Source organism: Panthera tigris, chromosome C1 (assembly GCF_018350195.1).
Source record: "Panthera tigris isolate Pti1 chromosome C1, P.tigris_Pti1_mat1.1, whole genome shotgun sequence".
NCBI classification, from domain to species: Eukaryota; Metazoa; Chordata; class Mammalia; order Carnivora; family Felidae; genus Panthera; species Panthera tigris.
In genome coordinates this window covers 132,614,868-132,626,112 of record NC_056667.1, presented here as the reverse complement: position 1 = coordinate 132,626,112, position 11,245 = coordinate 132,614,868, and the positions used below count along the sequence as shown (strand labels likewise).

Here is an 11,245-nt window from a genome sequence, read left to right as displayed (position 1 = left end):
CAGTTATTTTAGTCCTTTGGTCATAGGGCTGGCTATTTGCCAGAATCTTCTAAGAGAAGAAACAGTAGAGCTTATGATATTGATTATTTTAAATAAAATCGGAGTATTTTTCAAGGACCATCAAATATTCCAAGTTATGTTTGAGAAAACTCACAGGTCGTCATTTTGTATGATTCCACCAGATTCAGTGAATGTGTTATAATCAGATATTTTAAATCTATTTTATCAAATCATATCATGAAATGCTCATTCTATTACAATCATATTATCATTTTATTTTATCATATAAAACACTTAACATTTTCTACCTCATATTAACAAAAGCTAAAAGCACATGTTAGTCTTAAACTGTAAATCTTTTACAAAATTGTATAGATCTTTTTCATTAAGTACATATAAACAGGTTGTGATGTCTTAATGGGGTTATTTCTGTGTTGGTTCTTACTTTTTTAACATGGCTCTTACTTATTATAAAAGTTGAACCCAGAAGTCAACACAGTTATGCACTGACATTTTCACCCAATAAACACAGTGCCTATTATATTCTTAATCTCAGAAGGTATGTATGTTTATCCATATATTACTTGTAGTACTAAAAGTTAAATTATAGGAAGCAGAATGTTGACTTATTTATTTTTTAACTTATTATGAAGACATCTAAATAAATTATTTAGACACCTTTTAGTTTAATCTTGATTTAGCTAATTTTAGCAAGTATGTCTCAAATTGGATTCCATATTTTATATATCAATTTTTCTTATATTTCCCTAAATCATATTAACACATTTACTTAAACTATAAAATGGAAGCTACTGTGATGTTATAAAATTTTAGGTTATTCCAAAGCAAATCCACTTTAGAGGACACATTTGTTTGATTGATATTTTGATAAAGTATGTATGAATTAGGCTTTCACTTCCCTCCTTCCCTCCCACTTTTCCTTTCTCCCCTTCCTTCCTTCCTTCCTTTCTTCCTTCCTTCCTTCCTTCTTGGCTTCTTTACATTGTTCCTTTCATGTGTTTCACTAGTATTTCTTTCCCTGTAATTTAAAGTTGCTATGCCACGCCTTCACATTTAGACAGATTATCATTAGCTGATCTGGCTGTGTAGTTCAATGACCTTACCTATATTACTAAAAACATAATCTCTAAACTAAAATCTTAATAGACATCAGGGGTGCTTGGGTGGCTCAGTTGGTTAAGCGTCAAACTCTAGCTTAGGTCACGGTCTTGTGGTTTGTGAATTCGAGCTCTGCATCTGGCTCTCTACACTGACAGCACAGAGCATGCTTCAGGTCCTCTGTCTCCCTCTCTCTCTGCCCCTCCTCTGCTCTCTCTCTCTCTCTCTCTCAAAAGTAAATAAACATGAAAAAAATAAAATCTTAATAGACATCATAGTTATATGAATTACAGTATTATCTTTAAGCCAATCAAGCTATTTTAAAGTTAGTATGCATACATACATATATATTCTCCAGATTTTTTAATAGTATATTATTGAGTTGAAAACAGTTTTTCTACCACTTTGAAACATTTCTTGGATTTCTGTCATCATCATTAGGTGGTTGTGGTTGACCGTACAATGACCTTTTAGATGTCACTGCTTTGGGACCATGCAATTTCACTGGAACAGCATCTTTGAATACCAGACCTTAAAAGTCAATACTGTTCTTCCTGTGACCTACTTTCCAGATAGCAATGTGGCACATGGGAAACATACATTGATAAATGAGGATCTTTGTTGAACATTAGAACAAAAAGAACTAAATTGGGTCTCCAGATATTAATTATTCTCAGAGACACAGTCCATCTTAGTGATCTTCAAATTGAGAGACAATTTTACACTTTAAGATGATTGAGAATAGAAACATTTCAGACCTGGAGCGCAGTAAGCAATATTACAAATGGGTTGAGAAGAAGGAAAAAAAAAACACTTATGAACACATTTATAAATTAAGTTGAGAATGGTAATATTCTCTGCCTTGAGACATTTTGGCTAAGCAAAATGAAAAGAAAGGATAATTTTACCCTCTTCTGCTCAGTCTAAGACTACCCTAGGGGCAACTTGCTTTGTAAAACAGATCAAAGCACTTTTACAAACAGATGTAGCTTGATCAAAGTCAACATAAATGATTTGGATTAATGTTCACCATAGGTAAAATAACAAGAAAATGTGTCCTTTGCCTTTTTACTTTTTCATACTGTTAGTTTATTTTAATCTTATGTGTAAAAGTATATATAATCAATTTATCTTGCCAAATGGATAATATTTATGTTGATTATTGTAGGCTCATGCTTGTTAGGAGATCAGATTAAATAATGTATATAAAAAGGGTTTTGGAAAATATAAAGCATTATACAAATGGATGTGATTATTATGATTATAATCATTGTAAATAGTGAGAGTAACTGCTGTGAACATCTTAAAATATGCTTCCAACTAGGATAATCTGTCAGTCAGTCAATTGCATTTATTTTATGAATACACATACTGAATTCTGTATTATGCCAACTGGTGAGATAGAAATGAAGGAGATATTGTAATAGGTGACTTCTGAAGGCTTAACAATGTAAAGAGAGCACATGATAATCTTAAATGAATATGTGAAAGATAACATATGTACACTACATATCAAATGCCAAGCATATAAATCATGTCAAGCTCAATACAGCATATCTACTTTTGAATAGCAGTAAGAAAAACAAATCCAATCAAATAACTGCAATATAATGGGCCAAGGGGAATAATATAGGTTTGCACAAGGCATGTGTAACACATAGATTAGACCATTTGGCATAGTGGTGGCAATTTAGCATATCATAATCCCAAATATGATTGAAAGATGTGTTTTATTTGGTCAGTACATTGTCCCATTTTCCTCCCTCCTTTCTTCCCTCTTTCCCTCTCTCCTTCCCTTCTTCACTCTTTCCCTCCCTCCTTCTTCTCTCCCTCCATCCTTTCCTTCCTTCCGACAGAGGATGTGTAAGCCCTTTATACAGAAAATTATAAATCTGTATTGAGGATTACAAGGGTCTTCAGTAAATAAAATATATGCTGTTGTCTCTGAGATTTTACTTTACCTTACTTAAAACCAGCCAAATTACTTTGATACTATTTTATAGATTGTGGCAGAAGGCACAAGACTCTTGAGTTAGAGACAAACTATTACAGCTAAGGAGGCAGCATGAATATTGCCATATTTGCTTTGGTCCCTTTGCCCTCATCATCCAAGACACAGAGTGGCATGGCAGGTAGATGCCTGTACACAGAGGAGGCTGAATGATAGGAGAAGAAAACTGAATTTAAGGATCCATTGCTTTCATCGCAAGCAGTAAGCAAGACACTTTTTGTTTTTCAGGTTCTCAAGGTTGCCGGTTACATAAATAACACTGAGAAGTGACCTGTTTCAGTCACTGGAGAGCAGTCAGGGCCCTGCATTCTTTTCGTACCCAAAAGATGCATAGTGGGGACACAAGAGGCCCAAGGAGGACTGTCCTCCCAACATGTATCATGTCTATAAATGGCATATATAAATATGTGTATAATAATGGAACATTTGTATCATATAAATATGTTAATTTTCCCTCAATTAATTTATGAATTTATTGCCAGTCCAGCCAAAATCCCAACAAATTTATTTGAGGATATGGAATAATATACATGGTTGGAGGGAGTGCATATTAATAAAATTATTATGGATTTTTATTTGACATTATCTAGCATAACTGATGATGGCCATCTTGTATAACCCAGAATTTCTGTTTGTAATGTGCCTACCTTAGTTAAACTCTGCCACATGTACGTTATAAGGATGTTTGTGGTGTTCCTTATGATATTGTTTGTTTTGGAAAAAACTGAAAAAAGTCTAAAATATTTTATCAATATGGGAATGGAAAATAAATTATTAAATAGTTATTGAAATAAATTAGCTAGATCCAACAGGTTAACTGGGATAATACTAAAAAAACTAATGTACTATAAAATAAATTACCAAAGGATACATGCCATTTATGCAAATTAAAATGCAGAACAATATTATTTATTATTTATAAACACAAAATGCTAGAAATTTGACAACATGCAAAGAAAAAAATACCACAGATTGAAATAGTTATTACCTTTGGATTAAGAGGATAAAGAGAAAATAGAAGAGTGAGGAGCTTTAATTCCTTATGAAATATTTTGTTTCTTTAAAATGAAGACTTGAAAAATTGCTAACACTGATGTATAAATTCAGTAAAGTTGCAGGATACAAAATCAACATAGAGAAATCTGTTGCATGTCTATACATCAATAATGAAGCAGAAAGAGAAATCAAGGAATTGATCCCATTTACAATTGCTTCAAAAACCATAAGATACCAAGGAATAAACTTAACCAAAGAGGTAAAAGATCTGTACTCTGAAAACTGTAGAACACTTATGAAAGAAATTGAAAAGGACACAAAGAAACGGAAAAACATTCTGTGCTCATGGACTGGAAGAACAAATATCGTTAAAATGTCTATACTACTCAAAGCAATCTATGCATTTATTGCAATTCTTATCAAAATGCCACCTGCATTTTTCACAGAGCTAGAACAAACAGTCCTAAAATTTGTATGGAACCTTAGAAGACCCCAGATAGCCTAAGCAATCTTGGAAAAGCAAAGCAAGCCTGGAGGCATCACAATTCCAGGCTTCAAGCTATATTACAAAGGTGGAGCCATCAAGACAGTATGTTACTGGCACAAACACAGACACATATATCAGTGAACAGAATAGAAAACCCAGAAATGGACCCACAACTATTTGGTCAACTAATCTTCGACAAAGCAGGAAAGAATATCCAATGGGAAAAAGACAGTGTCTTCAACAAATGGTGTTGGGAAAACTGGACAGTGAAATGCGGAAGAATGAAACTGGACCACTTTCTTATAACATATATAAAAATGTTTCAAAATGGATGAAAGACCTAAACGTGAGACAGGAAACCATCAAACAGGTGGAACACAGGCAGCGACCTCTTTGACTTTGGTTGTAGCAACTTCTTATTAGACACGTTGCCAGAGGCAAGGGAAAGAAAAGCAAACTTGAACTACTGGGACTTCATCAAGATAAAAAGATTCTGCACAGAGAAGGAAACATTCAACAGAACTAAAAGGCAGCCTACAGAATGGGAGAAGATATTTGGAAAGGGTTGGTATCCAAAATCTATAAAGAGAGTATACAGCTCAACACCCAAAAAACAAATATTCCAGTTAAGAAATGGGCAAAAGACATGAATAGACACTTTTTCAAGGAAGACATCCTGATGGCTAACAGACACATAAAAAGATGTTCAAAATCACTCATCATCAGGGAAATACAAATCAAAACTACAATGAAATACCCCCTCACACCTGTCAGAATGGCAAAAATTAACAACCAGAAAACAACGGATGTTGGCGAGGATGTGGAGAAAGGGGAACACTCTTACACTTTTGATAGGAATATGAACTGATGCAGCCACTCTGGAAAACAGTATGGAGGTTCCTCAAAAAAGTTAAAAATAGAAGTACCTTGTGACACAGCAATTGTACTACTAGGTGTTTATCCAAAGGATATGAAAATGCTCATTTGAAGGGCACCTGCACCACAATGTTTATAGCAGCATTATCCACAGTAGCAAAATTATGGGAAGAACCTAAATGTCCATAGAATAATGAATGGGTAAAGAAGATACGATATAACTCTATCTCTATCTCTATCTCTATCTCTATCTCTATCTCTATCATTTCTATCTCTCTATATCATCTATATCACCTATATCTATATCTATCTATATATAATGCAATATTACTACTCAATTATCAAACAGAATGAAATCTTGCTATTTGCAATGACATGGATGGAGCTAAAATTCATTATGCGAAACAAAAAATAGGTCAGAAAAGGCAAATACCATATGATTTCACTCTCATGTGAAATTTAAGAAAGAAAACAAATGAACATGGGGGAAAGAAAAAAGGAGAGAGGGAAACAAACCATAGGAGACTTTTAAATATAGAGAACAAACAGGGTTGCTGGAGGGCAGGTGGGGGGGGATGGGCTAGCTGGGCGGTGGGCATTAAGGAGGGCATTTGTGATGAGCACTGGATGTTACATGTAAGTGATGAATCACTAAATTCTATTCCTAAAACTAATATCACACTATATGTTAACTAACTAAAATTTAAATAAAAACTAACTAACTAACTAAATAAATAGAAAGACTTAAAGCAGCTATGGCAAAATTATAACAGTTGTGAAATTTGGATGATGGGAACATGGACGTGTCACAATATTATTTGTTTCTGTCTGTATGTTTAAAACATTTTAATAGTAATGATAACTTTAATAATACAAAAATATAAACACTTCGTCTAGCTGTCTGTCTAAATTAATGAATTCACGCAAAGTATTAAGAATTTCCCTCAGTAGCTATACTGACTAGACATTAGTATGATTAGTTTTTAGCATGAGCTATGTTCTTGTGTTCAGGTTTACAATTTAATCATAATTACTGTGAAAACAGAAGAACATATAATAGTTGAAAGATAATATTTTCCTGGAAGTTAAAGAATGAGGATAAGCCAGACAAGTTCTTCTGGGTAGGTTATTTGAAATAGGGATTAAGTATTTTGACCCAAAACAATGACAGTGTTATTTTTTAAAGCTCTGCACTGAGGAGGAAAATAATTTCTGGGAGTTGTTAAAACTGTAATTTTATGTTTTAACATCAGGTTGTATTGGAGGTGTGCATGCTTTTATCATTTCTGAGTCACTATACCTTATTTGATGCTACTTATTCATGGGTGTTTAATTTTACTTTATGTTTAAGATTCAAAAAGTAATATATGCTTATTGTATAATAAATTCAAATTCCAAAATAAACCAAGAAACAACAACCATATGCCGTAACACAAAACACCAACTGTTATTAACATTTGACTTCTTTTAATACTTTTATATGCATACCTTTATTTTTAACTTAATTGCAATCATAACATATGTAAACCATTATTCACAGCTTCTGAAGTTTGAGATTTATTTCCAGCAGATAAAATCTAGCAATTAAATTTAGTTTTAGAAGTGGTTTTGAGATTTGCATCAAGGTGGTGAAAACTACAGAGAAGTTAGAATTGGAAAGCTATATAATTATTTACATACACTTAAATATTCAGAAAGAAATATTTTTCACACTAAGAAAGTACTGCAGCTGGAGACTTTCTCTGACTTAAAGGCTACATTCAGAGCAGGGCTGACCTAGGAAAAGTAAGTGTTTACCTCAGCCCTTTCTGTCTTTTGGAAGGGTTGCTTAGGAATGAGTGGATGAAACAGTAGAAGAAAGTATCAAACAAATTAAGTGTGAAGTCTGATTTCAGATTTGAGTTAGAGAAAACTTTTGTATCTCTGAGAAACCAAAACATTTTCCCTAGCAAATACTATAGAAGTGATCAAGTGATTGTAGAAGCTGTCACAAAGACCATGAAATCGTGTACTCTTGTGAGGAAATGAAGAACACTATGACAAACACATCTGTATCCCAAGGATTCCTAGTCTTGGTTTGATATATGTTGTCTCTAAGTTTGATCTAGTTGTAGTTTTAGTTTCTGCATATATCCATTTTGTAATAAAACTCAGAATTTTGTGGAACAGATCTTAGTGAAGCAACCAATGCAATAAGCTTCAATATATTGATAAAAAACAACTTAGTGCTCAATTCCCAACTCAAATCTCTGTGAGACATTTTCAGCTGCTCTGACATTAAATGACTAATTGTATTGCTGGAAATTTGGGAAAAAAATACATTGAGTTTATAGGAATTCGGACTGCATGGCAGGTAAATCAGTCCACATGCATCTGTTCCTGAGCTGATGTCGGACACTTCACTGAGTGATCCACCCAGGCATCCCTAAAAGATCATTTTAAATCTTAATTAATTTTGTAACATTCCCGCTAGGACATCTAAGTTTAAACTTATCAGTAGCCATTAAGAGATGCTTACAACAAATTTTAACAATTTGCCTTTATACATTTTGTGATTTTTATTTCAAATTACCTTCAAAGTTTAGAGCATATTCTACTCAATATCTATGTTGAGAGCTTCCACCTGAGACTGAAGAAGAGAATTATTTTCTATTTATTTTTTGCATTGAGGTATAATTGACATTTTAAATGTAAATATGGGGGCACCTGGGTGGCTCAGTCAGTGAATTGTCTGACTTTGGCTCAGGTCATGATCTTGTGGTTCACGAGTTTGAGCCCCACATCGGGCTCTGTGCTGACAGCTCAGAGCCTGGACCCTGCTTCAGATTCTGTGTTTCCTTTTCTACCCCTCCCCTGCTCATGCTCTCTCTCTCTCTCTCTCTCTTTCTCAAAAATAAATAAACTTTAAAAAAATTTTTAAATAAAATATAAATATGGATGCCAAATTGTCACGTTATATCTGATAATGCCTAATTTGTAGGAAAGAGCATAGTGTGTGTGTGCCAATTCAATCTTCTCAAAAAATTCCAGAAATATACAGACTCTCCAGCTAGATACAGCTGTTCTGGACCCAGGCAGGACTTACCCTACACAGTTAGCCCTCCTAAACACCCCTCCTCAAAGGCCAGAGCAGAGGAGAAACAGGGAGAACTCACTCTGTGCCAGCAACAGCTGAGAAGCAGGTAGCACTGGTACAGCCGTATCTACATAGTCCTCCTAAACTCAACTGATAGTTTATTTCTGGAGAGGAGTGGACATATAAGCACAAAGAGACTGGGAGTTGTGTCCATTCAGCAGTCTTAGCAAGAAGAAAATTCTTGGAGTGAAGAAGTATATTCCTACTATCTACACATAAAATGGGAAAAATAACTTTTTCCTTAAAATTAATAATTATTTATATATCTTTACAGATCTCATAACATTTCTCTTAACTGTACTATTATATAATCCTCACAATTTTTTATTTCAGTAGTTATTTTATTTTCATCTAGAAGATAAGAAATAGAGTCTCTGAGAATTTAAATCTCTTACCCAATATTACCTAGCCAGAAAGTGGAAGATATTTTTCCACACTGTGCTGCTCTGTCTATTGTATCTTCATTGAAATTAAACATAATCTCTCAAAAACTCTACAACCAGTTTGGTCCAAATTTATGAATGAAATATATCAGGATGGTGATTACAATTGTTAGCAACAAAATGAATAAAAACAGATAATTTTTCTCCTTTGGTTCTGAGTTATAGTTGTGAAGAAAAGTTCCAAAACCTTTTGAACATTCGTTCTATTTCTAGAATTGGCGCAAAATTTACAGAAAAAATTACTTTTAAAATGGTATTACTTACGGGTGCCTGGGTGGCTCAGTTGGTTGAATGTCCAACTTTGGCTCAGGTCATGATCTCACGGTTCACACTTTTGAGCCCCACATCCATTTTTGTGCTGACAGTACGGAGCCTTCTTGGATTCTCTGTTTCCCTCTCTCTCTGCTTCTCACCCACTCGTACTCTTTCTCTCTCTCAAAACTAAATAAACATTGAAAATTTTTAGATTATAAAAATAAAATGGTATTATTCATGTTAATACAAAAATCTAGCTTTTCTTAAAAATTAAAAATCTTAACATTTTCTATAATTACTTATAGTCAAACTTCATATTTTTATTACATTGTTCTGCATATGGATCATCATCATGGCTATGACTTCATAGATGAAATTGAATACTTGCAGAGCAAAGCAAAATATTTTACAATACATTTATTTTTATTTAAAGATGACAATGTAGATAATTTGAGGTTAAAGAAATCTGCAGCTTCTCTGTTGGTCTACTGATGTTTTGGAAAGCTGTTACACAATTACCTTATAATCTTTGAAGTTAAATTCAAAATTTTCCATTCTGTTTTTCTCCCAAAAGTTTAGTTAAAGAAGCTATATTTAAAATACATACTTTTTTATTGTTTTTCAGTTTGTTATGCTATTTTGCTTCTGCTGTTGCTGAACCAAGTAATTTCAACAGCAGTGTTATTTTACTTTGCCCTTATAAGTTAAAAAATGCTGCATATTATTTGCAGTCTGTAGGGAATTAGGTTGTAGTTTTTATTCAGGCAAATCAGGAAAATTCTTTATAGATTTCAATTTTTGCATGATTAAGAACTAAAGAACCATTCCTATTAATATCACTATACAATTAGGTCACAGATCAGTAGGATTTTTAGGCTTTTTACATGAATATAAAAATTTAAATTTTGAAAACCTTCATTATAGTAGGAAACTTATTCAGCACTTATTTGTTTCATGCCATTATTGATGTACATTTTAATGATGGAAGATTCCTAATGCATTTGTTGATAAATAGGACACTAGCTTTTCTCTATAGGATTACTGAGTTTTATCTTTTCTTCATTAAATTGTCAAGGCTTCTCTCCTCAATCACAAGTACATCCTGTATAATAATGTACAACAATGATTGGTGATAGAAAAATGCAATGGGGAACATTTCAATTTTTGAACTTCCTGGTTTTTGGTTTTAGTTAATTATTCTACGATTGATGTGCAAGCAGGGATGTCATTGATCTCCATCTCCCAGATGCCTCATCTGCTGTCTGATATTAGGCTAGGCATCAGGGTGCTATGTTAACTCTCTCAGGCCAAAGGAACACTACTGAGTGAATTATAATGGGGCCATTATTATATTTGGGTTTTCTTTATTCAGGTCATTTATGGCAAGCTTCAGAGATGATGCCATGACCCTGTAGTATTGGCCAATTATTCTGTCAAGGTATGCCCTAGCCGGACTACTGATATCACAGAGTTACAAAGCAGAATGAAAGATTCTACTTAAACAGCTTCATTTTAGGGAGGCATAAATTGTAGTCCAGAAGGATTAAAGACTTTGTGACATCATAAAGGTAATGACATATCTGGAGACAAAGAGAAATGTGACCTGACCTTTAACACATTGCTTTTGGAGAATCCAAGGTTCTTCCACTTATTGGCTGTGTGATATTTGGCAAATTATATAGCCTATCAGGCTTCAAGTTCATTGCTTACTCTTTATTGATAATGTCTACTTCATAGGTTTGTGTGGGGGGAAAAAGGCAGATATACAGTAATCATTAAATTTCCTTCTTTTATTTTTATTTTTATTGTTTCAGAGAAATCCACCATTAGCTCTTGAAAATTTTTCCTTAACCATGGTCTCTTGGAAATATTACCTTTATGACTGTAAGTAAGCAGATTTTGTTAAAATTATTCTTTTTAAT

The 11,245-nt window shown here is 33.5% G+C and overlaps 1 long non-coding RNA gene across 7 annotated transcripts in view; it reads left to right on the top strand.

Moving 5' to 3' along the window:
• Positions 1-10,808: 10,808 nt before the first annotated feature.
• The window catches only part of LOC122240906, a 58,091-nt gene continuing 57,654 nt past the window's right edge, over positions 10,809-11,245 (top strand). For 5 of the 7 annotated variants that reach the window (XR_006220690.1, XR_006220689.1, XR_006220693.1 and 2 more), the window contains exons 1-2: positions 10,983-11,060; positions 11,138-11,207. This is a non-coding gene — a long non-coding RNA (uncharacterized LOC122240906). Of the gene's footprint in view, positions 10,892-10,923; positions 10,962-10,982; positions 11,061-11,137; positions 11,208-11,245 lie in introns of those variants that run through there. The other 2 variants (XR_006220692.1, XR_006220691.1) reach the window with 2 other exon arrangements.